Raw genomic sequence first — 18,893 nt, 5'->3', positions numbered from 1 at the left:
AATATGCTTGGTCACCTTACTTATCCAATACTCAGTAAGACAGGAAGAACATGTTTGACAATACTAGGTTTTATTAATACCACAGTGGTAAATAACCTTATGTTTATGTTTTTTTAAAATAAATTTCTGAGTCACTCACAATTCAAAACCCACAAAGAAGCTGAGTCTTTTTTTGTTGTTGTTGTTTTGCAGTACGCAGGCCTCTCACTGCTGTGGCCTCTGCCGTTGCGGAGCACAGGCTCCGGATGCGCAGGCCCAGCGGCCACGGCTCACGGGCCCAGCCGCTCCGCGGCATGTGGGATCTTCCCGGACGGGGGCATGAACCCGTGTCCCCTGCCATCGGCAGGCGGACTCTCAACCACTGTGCCACCAGGGAAGCCCAGAAGCTGAGTCTTTAAGTTAAATGCACTCTTCCTGAAAGTTCTTAGCTGCTGTGTCTGTCCTTGAACAGTAACATTTTATTATCTACCATTCAGTATCTACACAGCAAAATAATGAGGGCACAGCTAATGCAAGCAAACTTAAATCTTTTCTGCTTCTGATCTGGGGGCGTGGGCACACACTTGGATTGGTGGTTTTCCTGGACTCGTTAACAATAATGTCCTGATCTCCATCCAACACAACCTTCTTTGAAACCATCACTGTCTTCTGAAGTGTAAAGCTGATGATCTCTGGGTTACAAAAGACAACATTTTTCTTGGGTTCTGCTTTTTCCGCACTAGGAAATTTCAGGGCTGAAGGCGTTGAAGAATTAAGCATCAAAAACATGTTCAGTTTTGTCTTGGTGTTCCATGTGTAGCATGCTGTTATGATGAATGGGTTTCAAAATGAAAATCTTTACCTTGTACCTACTTGGCAACCTTTATAAGCCTCAATTTCCGGTCCTCCCAGAAGAGATCACGAAAAGGTCATCTCAAGGGTAAATCTTCTCCCACACCTTTGGATATATTTATTGTGTTCAAATGAAAGTCAAATTTAAAACTAAGGGCCTGGCCAGGATCTGAATGCTTCCATTTCATATATTTTAGGAATGTCAGACTGGGTTCACGTTGTATTTTAATGAAAAACCTGGGCGTTTCTTAAGTTCACCAATATTTTTAAATGCTTTAGTGTTTTTTTTTTTTTTTCCCTTAGTTTTCTTTCTCCTCTTCAAGCTCTGCCCTTTCTTATTTCTCTGGGTCATCAGACACTTCAGAGTTGGGATCCTGACCATTAAATACACCTCGTTATCACCTTCTTCATCTTCCTCCTCCCACCTCTTCGTCCCCTAGTCCTCAGCCTCTAAGGGTTCATCCCTGTCCCTCCATTTCGCCTGTGGGCTCGTGGATCTTGGCAAATGAGACCTTAGAGATGTCATTGTACTTGTTTCCCAGGGACTGAAATTCCTTCAAATATGGCTTCTATCTGATCTTGGCGCTTCTGCAGCTTTTTGAGGGCAAGGACTGGGCTCTTCACAGAGCGCATCAAGCTCTCACGGAAGCCATTTTTAGGCCTGGTACATTCTCCTCCGGGGCCTGGGGCTCCTCTTCCAGGTGACCAGTGCACCCTGAGTCCCCACTGTGCTCCGGCTGTTGTGCCACCGCCTCTTCCACCGTCTCGCTCGGCTCCAGGGGTCCCTTGTTCCCTGAGTCTGGGTTGTTAGAGAAGTGGCAAAGGGGAGGGGTGGCATTTGTGAGGGCCCAGCTGCAGGGAGAGAAACTGGGCCGTGCCTGGGAGGGGCTGGAGGAGGTGGGAGGGGGCAGGCCTGTGACCAGAGCTCCTGCACAAAAGGAGGCTGGGGAGTAGAAGCCTCCCCTGTCCGGCAGCTTTGAGGCACATCTAACTCCCCCTCTGTATCCATTCATCTCGGCACACCAGCTGCTTGGATATGCAGATTTCTTCAAATGGGTTCCTACTCTCAAAGAGTTGACGGGAGAGCAGGACACAAACCAACCCTCACACTGAGAAAGGAGAGGTGCAGAAATGGAGATACATTCAAGCCACATGTTGACACACAGAGTGTGACATATAGAACACAAAGAGATCCGTTCTGTGCCGAGGAGGGTACAGTCAGGGGTCCTTTACAGAGGAGGTGTCTTGAAGGATAAGGGGGAGTTCAGAGAAGGGATCATTCAAGCCTGAAGGAAGCCAGTGTGGTCATTCAGACGTTCCACTGTGGCTTGTCATTGCAAGCCCCGCCCTTAGCAGCATTGTCCCAGGACTTTGACCCATTGCTGTTGCAAAGAAAATCAGTCACAACAAAAACTGCCTAATGAGAGACTGTTTCATACTCTGAAGAGTATAGGCCAGTGTTTCTCAACTCTAATGTGCAAAAGAACCACCTGGAGAGATTCCTGGGTCCCACTCCCAGAGATTCTAATTCAGCAGGCAGAGGTAGGGCACAAGAATTTGTACTCAGATGCTGCCAGTCTGGGGAACACCCTTTGAATAATCTTGGACTGGACAACTTGCCAGGTTGTGTAATGGGGATAATAGAAATAAGAGACAAAAGAACTAGTTCTCAATGACCTTCTCTTAAAAACAGGTGAAATTTTAAACCGAATAACTTACTAACCTATTGTTTTGCCAAACTCCTTTAGTGTCTTCATTTGGGATTTATATCTTTTAGTGGAACCAGACTTTTGCTTCCCTAGGTTTTGTCCCTGGGATTGAAAGGGAGGGGTGCATGGAGAGGAAGAATAGATGTTCTTAAAAAGTATCATGAAGGGAAATGATTCAAAGTCATATCATAGATATGGACCATTTTCCTTATGATGGGATATCTAACCTATAAGTTCACCTTAGGACAGCAATACAGTCAGTCCTCGGTTTCCACCGTTCCTCATCTGGATAGATATTCTATGCTCCAAGCCCTGGATGTAGAGAGCCTACTGCATTACACCACTTTATATAAGGGGCTTGAGCATCCACAGATTTTTGTGTATGCTGGGGGTGGTGGTGCTGGAATCAATCCCCCGCTGGTACCAAGGGACCACTGTATAGTTAGCTCATCTGTTATACAGATATTTTGACTTAATATGTTATGCATTAAACACATTAGATTGTTGTGGATCATGATTAAACGTTTGTGAGCAGTAAATTGTTTCCATTTCCTGAATCTGTTAAATCGAGAAGCCTCTCCTGGGGTAAAAGTAAAACCTCCATCATTGGGGACTCCAGATTCTATCAAAACAGCCCTGCCTTCTGCTTTCCTTCTTGAGCCTGGTGGTCCAGCCTGTCTCCTAATGCCTCAGGCCAAGGAGTGACTGAGCTGTATTAACTTGACACTGCTGGCTGTAGAAATTCTAATTGCTGTAAACACTGGTTTTTGCACTGATGCCAATTTTCTTAGTCATTGTTTACATAGGCAAACTGGTCCTGCAATCCAGCCCAGCAGATCTCCTGGCAAAGAGAGTATGTAGGCGGTAGGGTAGAGTTTGGGATACATTTCATGACCTTCTCCCCCTCTCTACCCTGATTTTACACTTTTTACTCCTAAGTGTTCAAAACCTGTGTGATGGGAGAAACTCAGCTTTAAACAGTGGTTTGGTTGTTGATTTTCTTCTGAGCTCTGAGTAATAGCATTCAGAGTGATGGGGCAGTCAGTTGGGCTTTTGGGTACCTGTACTCACTTTGTAACTTGGAGCTTTACGATCCTGGGCAAGGCATTCAACTTCTCTAAGCCTCAAATGAGCAAAAACTGCGTGTTATACCTGTTCTTCCTATTTCACAGGTCCTTGTGAAATTCAAACGAGTGAAAGCTCATATGGTCATAAACTGTAAAGCACTGTACAAAAGAGTAATTATTATAAATATTGTAATTTATTATGTATTTTATATAGTATGTATTAATTTATTATAATCACATTCTGAATGTGCCAAAGGGGTCTTAATTTATTATAATTATCATCTGAATGTGTCTCTTCAGACATGAGTAGATATCTATAAAAATCACTTGCCTTTTATCTTTTGGGTTTATATACCATTTAATAAACAGTTTTTCAAAGAGACATCTAATTTGCTGCTTTCTCCACTTTACATAGAGCAGAAGATTAACTCAGCTCCTGGAGTATCCTGTGTAACACACTTGTGAAGTCAGGCAGAGGGCATGAGTGGGCAAGCACTGAACTGCCATATAGCAGGAGGGAGTTAGGAGGTTTTGTTTAGAAGTTTAATTCTTTTGTGCTGCCTTGATTCAGCTGCTATTTGGAACACTCAGATGAAGACAAATGCTGCTTGTCCTGACAGTGGAGGCTTTTTGCAGCTTCAGTAGCCTCATAAAGGACATTTGTTTATGACCATGTACATGGGACACTGGAAAAAAAATTGGATCTCCAAGCCTCAGACCTTGCCCCAAGGAGCTCACAGTCTAGTTATTGCTATTGTAGGTAACAGAGATGTGAGTACAAAAGAACTCTAATTTTTTTAATCAGCTCTCGTGTGTGTGTGTATGGAAGGTAAAGCGGAGTAAGATAGGAACAGGACTGAGAAAGGTGTTAGCAGAGAAGGCTTGAGAGAGAAATGTGCTGGTGAGGAAGAGCTGGAGGACAGGGGCAGAGAGGAGTGCCTTCTCAGCCCCGAGCAGTCAGGGCTAAGCTGCTGATCCTGGGAGAGTCATGTATCCATTCTGGGCCTCAGTTTCCCTTTGTGTAATATGGGAGACTAAAGGGTCATTCCAGATGTAAAAATCTTCCAGTTTTCTGAAGTAGGTTTGAGAATCAATTGACTAGTGAATGGCTATAGAGGATGATGGCTGAAGGTTCTGGAGCCAGAGGGGGTTCAAATCCAGCCCACCACTTTATGCCTATGTGACGTTGGGTGATTTACTGGAGCACTCTTGGTCTGAGGCTCCAGACTAAGAACAGTGACTGGCAGAGAGCAAATGTCAGTTACATGTGAGCTCTTATCCCCCTTGAACATAGGAGGCTTTTGGAGCTAAGCAAGTACATTGACAATACAGAAACTGTTGTCTGTGTGATAGTAAAAAAATAAACAAAAATGTTTAGGGACTGGAAAGAGACAAGCCTGTCCTTTTTGTGTTCCCCCAGTTTGAATTGCAGTGAGAGAACAAACCGAAGGCTTTAGGGTGAAGGGGTTAGGGTGTCAGATCCCTTTGAGAGCTCTTGCCTTTCTCTCTTCTAGATTACCTTATTAGTGAGTGGTGGTGAGGTTCTCCTCAGGTTTGCTTTGTAACTTATAATAAAAGCTTCCGTAGAGGACTAAGCAAGTATGAAGTTGTAATAGAGCAATCTCGTCAGAGAGCCCTACTGTTACATAATCATATTTGTGCTTCACAGCTTGGCTTCATAATTCCCTCCAGTGCTTTGCTCTATGGAGAGAGTGCCCTGCACAGAACTCTTTCGGTCCCTGACTATTCTCAGAGTGTGGGCCAAAAGGTTTACTTTACAAAAATAATGCTGACTAAAGGAAATAAGGGAGAAAGGTCAGCTATAGGAAGGGTCCTTAACTGGATGGGGATCTACCAAAGGGCTGAGCAAGAATCCTGCCAATTCTGGGCCTCTGGAGAGAGGGGACAACGATAGATAACATGGATTTACTCCTCACGTGCACTCTTTTTTACTCCTTTATTTGGGAAACTTGGGCCCAGACAACTGGGGAAGCTTGCCCAGGTCACGTAGCTAATAAATGATAGAGCCAGGACTTGGCCTTGGGCTCTGTCCAAATTCTGTGCTCTTGTCTCTCTATCATATTTTGTTAAGCCTTTCTGCCCTTGCTCAAAGAATCTCAAGGCAGGATAATGAAAAGTGATTCTTCACAACCTTTTCTTCTGAGGAAGCCTTGAAGATGGGGTTTACGTCACTTAAAGGGCTCTGCTACCCAGAAGTCCTTATATAGCTCTCAGTTTAGGAACATGCAGCTGATGATTCAGCCTGGCTCCAAGCTACTGTGAGACTTACTTTGTGAGTTACCAGAGCTGAGCTAAGGTAGCAAGACTTCATTACAGGACAGACTGAAGTGTATGAAGCCCTGACATAAGCAAATAAAAAGAGGTAACATTATGAGAACTTATGTACTAAGTTCTATGCCAGGTATCCTTTACAAATCACTATAAAATATAGGTATTATGATCACCCCAATTTTACAGATGAAGAAACTGAGGCATAGAGAAGTTTGTGACTTGCCTAGAACTACCCAACTAGCAAGTATCAGAGCCAGGATTGAACCTTGGCTGACTGCCTTTATCATCCACACCCTAAAATGCTATGCTATGCTCTGGATGAGTTGGGGATGGGGAAGGATGAAGTAGAGGCAGTGGAGTGCTCTCTGGGGGTGCGGCGTGGGGAAATGCTGATTTGGAGCTATTGCTGATTTCCATGATATAAATACCCACCCTACCCCCATGGTCACTTTCAAGCTACTGACATGATGTCAACTGACTTGTACATTTAACAGTTGGTTTTCATGACATGGCAAGAGCTGGCTCCAGCACAGAACTGAAGGGTATTGCCAAAGAGAATAGCAGGTACTGAAAAAAATTGCATTATGCAAGTTATGCCTGGGTACGTTTGACTCTAGAGAACTAGAAAGTACAAGGGGTGGGGTAGTGAGAAATGGAGCTGGAATGTAGAGAGGGACCAGACTGGAATGTCAAGTTCAGGGTTTTTTTTTCTGTAGGAAACTGGAAGTCAGTGAAAGTTTTTAAGCAGCCAGGTATTGTGATCAGTCTTTTAGGATAAGAACTCTGACAGCAGTATGGAGCAGGTTATAGAGAAAGAAAGTGCTATCTAGAATTCAAGTTAGTAGGCAAATAACGGAAATAATGAGCATCTAATCAAGGCAACTATGGGAGTTGGGGTAGAGTCTTAGGGTAGAACTAGATTCAGAAAATGTTGGCAGGTAGAGTTGACATGAATGATGATTGATTAGATATCATGTGAGAGAAGGAAGAAGCTGAAGAAAATATTAAGATTTCTAGCTTGGAAGCTAGATTTATGGTCAGTTCATTAATTGAGAATTTAATGGAGTGAGTTGCTGAGTCAGGAGTAGAGAAGCAAGAGTGGAACATGTTCGTTTTGAAGAGCATATAGGCTATAATCCTGGAGATGGTTGGAAAAGTGAACCCAGAGCTTAAGAAAGACAGATCATGGATGGGAGATGTGGAAGTCATCAGCATATGGATAGAGATCATAGCCATTTAATTTATCAGGCTGCTAGTAAGCACTTCCTATTTGCCAGGCATTATGGCATGGTGGCACATTGGTCTGCTCAGGGAAAGCAGGAATTATGTAGCTGAATAAAATAAAAAATGGAACCTTGGGGGAAACCATCATTTACAGGGCCAAGGGACAGGAAAGGAAGAAACAATCAATTAAAAACCCAAAAGAAAAAAAGGAGGAATGAATTATTAGCATGGCAAGAGGCTAGAGAAGTTCAGGAGGAAGAGAGCTTCAAGAAAGAGCAAGTTGGGCTTCCCTGGTGGCACAGTGGTTGAGAGTCCGCCTGCCGATGCAGGGGACACGGGTTCATTCCCCGGTCCGGGAAGATCCCACATGCCGCGGAGCGGCTAGGCCCGTGAGCCATGGCCGCTGAGCCTGCGCGTCTGGAGCCTGTGCTCCGCAACGGGAGAGGCCACAGCAGTGAGAGGCCCACGTACCGCCAAAAAAAAAAAAAAAAAAAAAATAGAGCAAGTTATTAAATGCTCGCCAAGTAGGTCATTGTTGTTGGCAGTGGGGGTCATGGTGTCATTGGTGAACCTAATAAGTCCAGTTTCATCAGAGATATGGGGCTGAAAGCCAGACTGTAATGGGTTGCCTTCAAAGAGGGTAGTCTTTGAAAAGTCACTGTCTTCTCTAGGGTAAAGGCAGAACTGACTCAACAGAAATCAAGTTCTATTTAGAGGCAGATCTTCTCTGCTTTCCTCCCTGCTTCCTATACACTCCCCTCTTACAGCTTCCTCTAAGTCTAACCCTTCCTTCTGTTTTCTATATCCTATCTCCCTTTCATCCTCCAGGATCTTAATTCACACATCATTTCTTTTCTCCTCTGTAACCTTTGTTTCTCCTTGTTCACAGGCTCTTTCCCTAGAAGTGTGCTTAAGTGTCTCTCATCTTGGGAAAAGAAAAAAAAAGGTTTTTCTTTACTGTTTCCCTCAGGCTGTTGTCCTATTGCCTTCTTTATCTCTACAGTGAAAGTACTGCCTACATTCACCATATCTATTTCTTCACTCCTATGTACTTTGCAACCCGTTACAATCTGGCTTCCAGGCCCACATTTCTGACTAAACTGTACTTGTTGGGTTCACCAAGGTCCCATGACCCCATTGCCAACACCATTGACCTACTTTTCCTCTCTGCTGGCATTTTTTTTTTTTTTTTTTTTTTTTTTTTTGCGGTACGCGGGCCTCTCACTGTTGTGGCCTCTCCCGTTGTGGAGCACAGGCTCCAGACGCGCAGGCTCAGTGGCCATGGCTCACGGGCCTAGCCGCTCCACGGCATGTGGGATCTTCCCGGACCGGGGAATGAACCCGTGTCCCCTGCATCGGCGGGCGTACTCTCAACCACTGCACCACCAGGGAAGCCCATGGCATTTAAAAAATAATAATAAAGTTATTTATTTATTTATTTAGGCTGCATTGGGTCTTCGTTGCTGCGCACGGGCTTTCTCTAGTTGCGGTGAGCGGGGTGGGCTACTCTTTGTTTTGGTGCATGTGCTTCTCATTGCGGTGGCTTCTCTTGTTACAGAGCACGGCCTCTAGGTGCATGGGCTTCAGTAGTTCCAGCACGCAGGCTCAGTAGTTGCGGCCAGGAGGCTCTAGGGCGCAGGCTTAGTAGTTGTGGTGCACGGGCTTAGTTGCTCTGCGGCACGTAGGATCTTCCTGGACCAGGGCTGGAACCTGTGTCCCCTGCATTGGCAGGCGGATTCTTAACCACTGCACCACCAGGGAAGTCCCTCTGCTGGTATATAACAGCTTGCTCTTTCTTGAAACTCTCTGCCCTGCTGAACTTCTCCAGTCTGTTTTTTCTCTTGCCATGATAATAATTACTTCCTCCTCTTTTGAGGGTGGAGGAGAGATCTTTTAATGATCGATTCTTCTCTCCTGCATGCTATCCCTCTAAAGGATGGTGTTCCCTAAGGTTTCATTTTTATTTTATTCAACTTTACGATTCCTCCTTTCCCTGAGCAAATGGACTTTCCCTCTTTGGTGCAATTTACCATGTGGCCTAAAGCCTGCCAGCAGAGCCCCATCCTTTCGTCAGAGTTGAGTTAGATTAGAGATCCAACCCCCAGCAAATAAAGGGATGTTTTTATCCTTGTAATCTGGGTGGGACTAGGAAAGAGGACTTTGATGCCTTCTTATCCTTACTGGATGAGGGTGATACTGAACACTTGCAAAGCAAAGTAAGATTGACGGGCAGAAGACTGAAGTGTAGCCCACATGCCCCACAACCACAGACATCTGTGTGCCTTTGCCCACCCTCCTCTCCTTCACCAGCCTACTGATCGCTCATTAAACTCATTTCAATCAGCTGCTACTATCTCCAGGCGACCAGATGAGGCCGACTCTGTCTCTTCTCTCCTAAGCTGCTTATACTGATACATACCTTTGTACTTTAAGGTACATATCTCTACTTTTTAAGTTTCTACATCATATCATAATCATCTATTATGTCTAGGATGTTCCCATCTATTATGTCTAGGATGTTTATATGTTCCTCAAAAATAGGCCATTGTGCTTTGTTCATCCTTGTACCCCCAATGCGTAGAACAGTCATGACCAAATAGGTACTTAAATGTTGGTCGAATGAATTTGTTGATTTACATAGTGATTCTCAACTTTGCTATGTATGCAAGGAATTCCTCTAGGAATTTACCTAGAGAGCTGAAAACAATACCCATGCCTTAGGTCACATTCCCAGAGATCATTATTTAATAGGTGTGGAATGGGACTCAGGCACTGGTAATTTTTTAAAGTTTCCAGGTGATTCTAATATGCTTCCAGCTTTGAGAACCACTGGCTTAAAGGAATAAAGTAAGATACACCAATGCCTGCTATGTGCCAGATGTTTTAATTACATTCTCACAATAACCAAATGAAAGGGGATAAGATTTGGTTTTGTTAACACACGGGGAAAAAACTGAGGCTCAAAATGACGTAATAACTTTGCATAAACCACAAAGTTGGTAAGAGGCAGGGCTAGGACCTGATTCTGTTGCCTTGCATTACCTTTCCAGCTTCCCAGGTAGCTTCCCTCCAGTGGTGAGGAATCCATTCAATCTCTTATCCATTCTCTCAGAGGTGGAGCACTGGCCAGCTGGCTGAATTGTGTAACATTAGAAGAAATGTGTGATTAGCTCTATTCGACCTCCAAAAGTGAGGTTGGATTGGAATCAGCCCATGTAAGAACTTGTCTGTGTCACAACTTCATGTCCTTCACATTTGTAGGATAGTTTTGCCTTTTTTTTTCTTTTTGCCCTGGGCTGGGCACTCAGTCTTGCCTCTGGGTCTCTTTCTCTGAAGGATGGCCATTCCAGTAGCTTCTTCTTTTTTTTAAAAAAAAAATTTATTTATTTATTTATTTTGGCTGTGTTGGGTCTTCGTTTCTATACGAGGGCTTTCTCTAGTTGTGGCAAGCGGGGGCCACTCTTCATCGCGGTGTGCGGGCCTCTCACTATCGCGGCCTCTCCTGCTGCGGAGCACAGGCTCCAGATGCGCAGGCTCAGCAGCTGTGGCTCACGGGCTCAGTTGCTCCGCGGCATGTGGGATCCTCCCAGAGCAGGGTTCGAACCCACGTCCCCCGCATTAGCAGGCAGACTCTCAACCACTGCGCCACCAGGGAAACCCCCCAGTAGCTTCTTGGTCAACCCTTTACACACCCCCTCTTACCCCTTCCATCTCTGAAATGAGCCTATAAATCTAATTTTTCTTTCCAGGTCACTTGCAATTTCTTTAAGGTTCTGATGCTAACAGTGTTTCTCCTTCTACAAGTTCTATATGATATATATTTATTACAAAGAGAACTAAAAAAATCACTTAGAGTTTTTGGAGAACTTTATAATATCTCATATTCATTAGAAGATATGCTGGGATCTTACAAGTTAACCATAAATTACAAGTTAACATAAAAATTACTGATGGCCAAAAGCAAGTCAAGTTGTTCTAAACATTTAATTTGTAAATTTTAATAAATTAAGCAAACATTCTCTAAATACTCTAGTTAGTCTTAATTAACAGTAAGTTAGACCTAAATATTGTCAAGTTTGTTCTGTGGGATAAAAACTAAGTAACACTTTCACAATATTAATTATGAATTGGTAATCATCATCATTAATAGTTACGTAGTGTTTGCTATGTGGCAGGCACTGTTCTAAGTGCTTTCTACATGTTACCTCATTTAATCTTCAGAAAAACTCTGTTAAGTACTATTATTCCCATTTTATTTTTATTCTATAGATGAGGAAATTAAGGCATGGGAACATTAACTAAGGCATACAACCAGTATGTAGTAAAAATAAGATTCAAACCTAGGCAGTCAAGCTTCCTAGTCTTTGCTCCTAACCAGTTTTCTAGATTTGCCTAACACAAAGCTTGGGAATTAGACCAGTTTTGCACATGAGTGAGGAAGACTGATATGGTGCTGTAATTCCTGAGTATCACTTAGCCTGGCCTGACACTTTTACCACTTGGCTTGAGCAACCATGAACACGGGAATTCTCTGCAGGTTGGAATGGGAGGCATGAGAAGATCTTGACAAAGCCAGAAGGTTGGTACAGCCATTAAATCTTTAAGGGAGCAGTAGTCGGAATGCAGAGCTAGCAATGACGAGGCTGTTGAAATCATTGGATTATGCCTCCGCAATGTGCCTAAAACTTCTCCTGGCTAGTAGTGATGACTTCCTAATTATGTTAATGGCCATTTTTTTAGTCCTTAGCTCCCTCAAATTGCCAAATAATCAGTCTTTTTAAAAAATTCTTCCAAATTTGACTTTTACTTTCTGATTCACTCTCAGTTTTCCTCCTGCCACTCTCTGGATTTCTCCCTCTAGATTCTTCTTTTCAGCCTGTCAAAGAATGTTTTCCTCCCTGGTCTATTTCTTTGTCACTGTGTTCTGTCTCTTCACTAAATCTCCTGAGTCTTACTACTGACTGAGTTGTTAACAGTTACCTCTGAGCTCTTCCTCCAGGCCTGACCTCCTTGAATCTCTGACCCTGCATTTGCTATCTGTCTCTTGGACCTATCTACCTAGATGTCCCATTGGCTTTAAATGGAATAATTTTAAAATGGAACTTTTCTTACTTTCCCTGACTGTTCTGCCTGTGTTCTCTGTTTCTCATACTTCAAGTGAGGACCCTCCACGATCTTTCATTCCTTTCTCTGTGTCCTACCAGCCTGCCTACCTGATCCCATATACTACTCTGTGAACAGTTACCAAGGCCTATCAACTCCGTCTCAGTGATCTCTCTTGAATATATTCCCTCCTCTATATTCTCCTGGGGCAGACCTTCATTTCTCGCCTGTGGACAATTGCCAAACTATTATAGCTGTTGCCCTCTAGTCTCTTCTCCCACCAGTCTACTGTGTACACCTCAGCTGCATAATTTTTCCCAGGATATAGTCTCATTAAAGAGTGTCCACTGTATACCACAGGGAATTCTGCTCAGTATTCTGTAACAACCTAATTGAGAAAAGAATTTGAAAAAGAATAAATACATTTATATGTATAACTGAATCACTTTGTTGTACATCTGAAACTAACACAACATTGTTAATCAAATATACTCCAATATAAAATAAAAAGTTAAAAAGAATGTCCAAAATCTTTGTTGTTTAACCATTAACAACTAAGAGCATTTCATCTGCCACCACCTTTCCAGCTGCACCTGCAGTAAGACTGGATCATCCTCTACATCAGAAGTTGCAGCTTGTGGCCCTTAGTCCAGATTTGGCCTGCAGGCAAGTTTTGTTTGGTCTGCAATTTAAAAAAAAATAATCTGAATCAATGCTTTAAAACCAGAGGATTTCCCTTAAAAGTTAAAGTCTTAGAGAAAGTTCGGAGAACTGTGTAAACTTAAGGACAGATGGAAATTTGCGGGAGTCAGTCAAGATTTAAATTCTTAGCTACTTAAGTTCTCAGTCCATCTTTCACCCATCTTTGTATTCTTGTAACATGTAGCAGAATCTTTACATACAGTAGGTGCCTAATTAACACTTGTTGAATTATAGTTACTTGACTTGTGATAGTTTCTTGGCACAAACATTGAGGTTGTTTGTAGAACAAAAGTGCTGCCTTAGTGAATCACAGGTGATCTGTACAGTGGTCTTAAGTGAAAGTCATATAATTTGTGCACCAATAGAAAAAAAATAAATCTGCATTTTAAAGTATACTCAAACTTTACAATGTTTAAAAAAATGTGACCATAAATTTTCTTACAGGTAAGTGTTCTATGAAATTCTTTTCCTGTAATAGGCAGGAATAGAGCAGAATCTGGAGGGGAGAATTTAAAAGCTGCTTGACAGAATGAAATGGCCGTCACTGGAAAAGTTGGGAAACCACTGGCATGGAATACAAAACTTTGAACGTGAGAAACGAAGCAGGTAGTGAGTTATAATAGATGCTCTAACTATTTAATGTGGTTGGTTCGTGTTGAAATTTGACCACATGCTAAGTTATTGATGTGTATGGAATATCAGTGTACTATGGCTTTTCCCCACCTCTCCCTCCCACTTTGACATGAGCATACAGATGAACGTTTTAGAAATAACTATTTGACATCGTTTTCACCTGTAGTAATTTCAGAGTGTGGTGATCATTGGGGTCCTAATAACAAATGTACACAATGGGAGAAAATGATAGTCTCAGCTTCCCTGGAAACATCGAGCTATCTGTCCCGGGGCTCCCATTTCTTCATGCAGTGATCTTCCAGATCAGAGGTGTGACAGTAACGATCACCAACTCATAGAAGGCTTGCTAGGTACCAGGCACTGTTCTAGGGGATTTTACTTTTTTAAGCTTCACAACAGTATTTTGAACCAATTAGTATGTCATTTCTGTTTTATAGATGAGAAATTGAGGCACAGAGAGGGTGAGGAACCTGCCCAAGACCCCACTGCTGGAAAGCGGGGGAGCTGGGCTTTTAACCAGCTATTCAGTCTGCAGTCTGTGCTGCTGACTTTGGCTTCCTACCTGCCTCCTAGACTGAACCTTTTATTGCCGGCTCTCCCTGCCTACACTTGCCTTACTTAGCTTTTCTTCCTACCTGCCTCCTAGACTGAGCCTTTTATTGCCGGCTCTCCCTGCCTACACTTGCCTTACTTAGCTTTTCTTCCCATGGGCATTTGAAGTATAACACTTGCCCGACACATTGGCATCTTGGATTCCTATCCTTTTCCTTGCTACTCGCACTTCGTCTTCTATTAAGGCACAATTCAGAATAGATGCCTTATCGGATTTCATCCCAGAACGAACAGACACAAGTAATTCCTTCCTTCTCTGGGCTTGTGCAACCCTTTATCTAGGCTTCTCTTACTAAGCTTGTATTGCTTAACTAACATCAGCTATTCATTTACAAGTCTTGGCTCTCCTCTGTTTCCCTGAGCTCCAGAAGATGGTCTTTTTCTCCCCCTTAAGTTTCCCTGCCCATTGAATAGATTTTCTAATTTGTATGGTGAATGAATTAGCAGAGAACAACCCCATTCATAAACTAAAAACGAACATATTTTAATAAGCAGAGTATAGATTCTGCTTGGCTGCCTTTGATATTTGCTTGTCCTCTGACCTTTGGTCATCAGACCTGGGTAGGGAGCCAGTGGCCACCTATTTTGCTGTATCTGGTTCTACTGAGGTGTAATGAGTACCCTTCATCCCTTCCACCTCCTCAGGTAGAATTCCCTTCTAGAGCCTGAAATGGTTATGGGGCAAGTTTTAAGACCTCTAGTACTGCCCTGGAGTACTTCCTCTAGCCAAGACTGGGTCATTTCACAACCTGCAAAATTCTTAACACTTGGCTTGCTTCTTTGTGCTACTGGAGTTTTCCAGCTACTTCTAAATAGGTTTCAGGAAACTTTGTTAACTAGAGAATGTTTCTTGGGTGGATCTGAATCTCATTTCACAAACTCAAGCATGCAATAAATATAACTTGATCTATATTTTGAGCCTTCATTCTTTAGGTAGAACTTAATTCCAGTGAATTTAGGTATTCCCCCATCACTGTTTTCTTTTAGGTTTTGAAGTGTCCCATGTGATGTTGATGAATAATGCATGGCGGGGGGCCATCTGGGTACTCATCCTTAGCCCACATTCATGTTCCACCTGGTCCATGGTGTTTGGTTCCTGCAACTTGCCCTGGAATATCCTTTGTTCTTATTTATAAGAGCCCTTCAGGTCCATTAGTGCTCTCTTCTATTCCTGTTAGACCCTTGAGAACATGTAGTGGGCCATGGATAATGAAGTTGTCTCAGACCCATCTGCAAGACACTCATGCAGCCTTCCTATTTTTATGCCTTTTCGGACACATGGAGTCATTCTGCTGCTCCTGCACAAGCTGTAGCCTGAGGGGCTCTCTGAGGCCATTTGAGGCACCACCTTCCTAAGCATACCTTGCGGTCACTCTTCCCTAGAGTCTTGCCTTTTTCCACGGTTCTGTCTGGGCATGGGGCACATGTCTGTTGCTCTCCGATTCCATAGATGTATCTGAGGGTTGCTGTGTCCCAAGGTTCTTTTTTCATTGGATCTCAGATATCAATCTGTTCATTCCTCATTTCATCTCTAATAATTTCTCCTTCCCTCTTCCACCACCTAGCTCGGAGAATCACTTTCTATTCTAGGAGACTTCTTACTCATGTAATCTCCTAAATCAATGTCTTTTTTTAATTCTCCAAAGGATATAGGCTTTTGAAAATCAAAAGCAGGAAGACACTTCTGTTTCTTTGCTATTTGTCCTCATATCCCTTCCCTGAAGTAACAACTACATAAAGGCTTGGCTACTGATTTTACCTGTTGGACAGTAAGGATGGGAGGGGAGTAGTGAGAGGAGCTAAGAGAAACAGATGTTAGGGAAAAAAGTTAGATACCATTCACAGTTTTATCATGCCACATGACAGCACATGCACATATGAATGCCATCCTATCCTGGATAAGGCTCAGAGCAGCTTCCTGGGCCCACACTGTTCTCAATCAGCATCTCTAGGGTAGTTCTGTATGTCCTGCAGGCCTCTCGTGGTTCCAGGAATCCAGCTTCTATACTGGTTACTTAGTCTCTAAGCTTCTCATCTCCCTTCTTCACAAGGAGGAAAATAACAGAATTGTAGCCAGAATTCGACAACCTCTCCTCATACTGTAGGCACTCAGGCAGTGATAACTATTATTATTAATAATAGTAACAATAGATTGGTTAATGACAGATTACTGCTTGATTCTCTTCGTTTTCAAATTTTGAAACAAAGTCAGTATTGTCTGTAGGATAATGATTTTTCATTCTCTAATTTATCAATACAATTCCAAACATTAGTACAACTTTATTTTAACACCTTTCTGGATTCTTCTTTTCCCACCCATCCAGCCTTTCTTACACCCATCTGCTTATCTTTTTCTCCTTCATAAACAAACTATCTCTCCTCCAATCAGCACTTCTGCTCCCACACCACCCTGTCAATGTTGTGAACAATGCAGATAGTTGTTCAGAAATTCTATTAATGCAAGTGCTCATCAGCTAATACAGCAGAGGTGCTTCTGGAAAGGTATGGGCAGATTGAGGCAAGTCTGCATGCACTCAGAGCATGCAATACACATAGAGGAAACCAGGGGTGGATTCTGTGAAAATGAATACTCTTCTCTAATCTGCCTTATAAAGACAACTCACTTGTTTTACAGCTTTCCTTTAATTGAAGAAACTCATATGATTTGTCTTATATATTCAATGAAGTCTTCATTGAACTAAAAACAAAAAATGTAGTTCAGAAAGTAACAGAGCCAAGCCTGCCATTTCTTTGTTCATAGTTTATTATTTGATGCCTGTCAAGCTACTTGGCCTGTGAGAAATGGAATGGATCTTGCGTGTACTCTGTTAATTGACAAGGGTTTATTGTGTGAACTCTAGAAATCTTCGTAAATACATTCTCAGCCATGCCCTGGCAGATCTCCATATTCCCCAAGTTAGACTGACGTGCTACCACAAAACTTAAGTGATGATTGCTTTTTCCCAATTTGCCAAAGACCTTAAACCCTTAATTGTGGTTAGATTCCTCTGTATGTGTGTGCGTGCACACACTCACATTTGTTTGTTTCATATCGAGAACGTTAACAGTTGTTTTAACTTTTTCAATAAATTGGTCAATTGTACATAAAGAAATTGAATTATTTTCTTAATATTCATTTGCTTTCCTGTTGCTTATTTTTCCAACAAATGAATATTAGTAGAATTATTGGAAAAGCTGTTCATGGTTAGATAAACTGCCTCTTGTTCTTGTTTTTCATGAACACTCGCTAATGGTTTTATAATGCAGTCTTTCCAACTCTTCACAGCAGGGCGTATGTATACAATTTTATATGGGACATAGGGGTAAACAGCTCAGGAACTTGGCTGCCCAGGGGCTGAGGGGATCAGTGTCACAGCACATCTGTATCCTCTTCAAGGCATACCAGTGTGCCCCATGTACATGCTGGGAAGCTGTATTGTGGTGTATTGCAGACTGCATACAGTTCTCATTTCTATTAGTATCACTGTTTTCTTGATCTTATGAAGGCATTAAATATTTCACTAATCATCAGTGTTCTGTTTCATATTCTACGGAAGGGCACTGTTACTCTCCAGCTGCTCCCCTTCAAGGTTTGAGAGCCACTAGGCGATACAGTATCTGAGTTCACGCACCTGTGCCGGGAAGGTTTCTAATCACTCTGTGACACTTCTGGGCCTCTCTGCCTTAACTTGTCACCAGCTTCCAGATGGCTTCTAATTCTCTGACTTTGAAACATGGCCAGTAGGTCTCGCAGGGAGGTCAGTTTTATAAGTGTACTCAATAGGAAGAGCTTGTATAAGAAGTAGAAAGAGGGAATACACTCCACAGGGTCTTTGCTGGGTGGATGGCCTGGGTCTCCTCTCCAACCAGATAACTTCCTGTGAACACTTAATGCAGAGCTTAATGCCCTCAGGGCTCGGAAGGGAAGAGACAACAGCCTGCATGTTCTTTGTACATTTCTGCAAAGCTCCTGCTTGTGTCTGAGCTGGTCTGTCAGGACTGCAGTTCACTCTGCTTCTTCCCTCTCACACACTCATTCCTTTCTCTTACTCTCAAAACAACCAGACACACTTAAATATATAAGCTTAAAAACACTTTAAAAATACTTAAATATAAACCTCTCCTCTCTTCTATTTGTATTCAAATAAAGTATTCTTCCTAGTTCCTAGTATGTTATTGGAACTGTGATGTGCTGATTTAGGGTGGGCAAGGGTCGGGGGAAGGGACTGAATCCTGGAATTCACAGTTTCTAGGTTTGAGTCGCAGAACTGCCATTTATCCAGCGAAATGGGCAAGTTAAGCTAATTTCTAAACCTTCTTGATAAAATAAGACTGATGACACATTTCCCTCTCAGAGACTATCTGAAGATCAAAGGCGATTTACTCTGATATTTTCAGATGAAAATACTCTCTCGAAGCTCTGAAAACGAAGGGTAAATATGATTTGTTATTGTATTAAAAGTAGCCAGTGAGGGCTTCCCTGGTGGCGCAGTGGTTGAGAGTCTGCCTGCTGATGCAGGGGACGCGGGTTCTTGCCCCGGCCCGGGAAGATCCCACATGCCGCAGAGCCATGGCCGCTGAGCCTGCGCGTCCGGAGCCTGTGCTCCGCAACGGGAGAGGCCACAGCAGTGAGAGGCCCGCGTACTGCAAAAAACCACAAAAAAACAAAACAAACAAACAAACAAAAAAAGTAGCCAGTGAGTCCTCAAGGGCAGCGGCA

The 18,893-nt window shown here is 42.9% G+C and overlaps 1 protein-coding gene across 1 annotated transcript in view; it reads left to right on the top strand.

The window, feature by feature from the left end:
* Positions 1 to 18,893, top strand: part of NCEH1 (neutral cholesterol ester hydrolase 1) — a 64,736-nt gene that overhangs the window by 26,024 nt on the left and 19,819 nt on the right. The gene's annotated exons all lie outside the window — the stretch shown is intronic.

The sequence above is a fragment of the Mesoplodon bidens genome (genome assembly GCF_964165515.1).
Source record: "Mesoplodon bidens genome assembly, chromosome: 5".
Taxonomy (NCBI): Eukaryota; Metazoa; Chordata; class Mammalia; order Artiodactyla; family Ziphiidae; genus Mesoplodon; species Mesoplodon bidens.
Note: the sequence above shows the minus strand (reverse complement) of the source record. Positions and strands in the feature narration are given on the sequence as shown.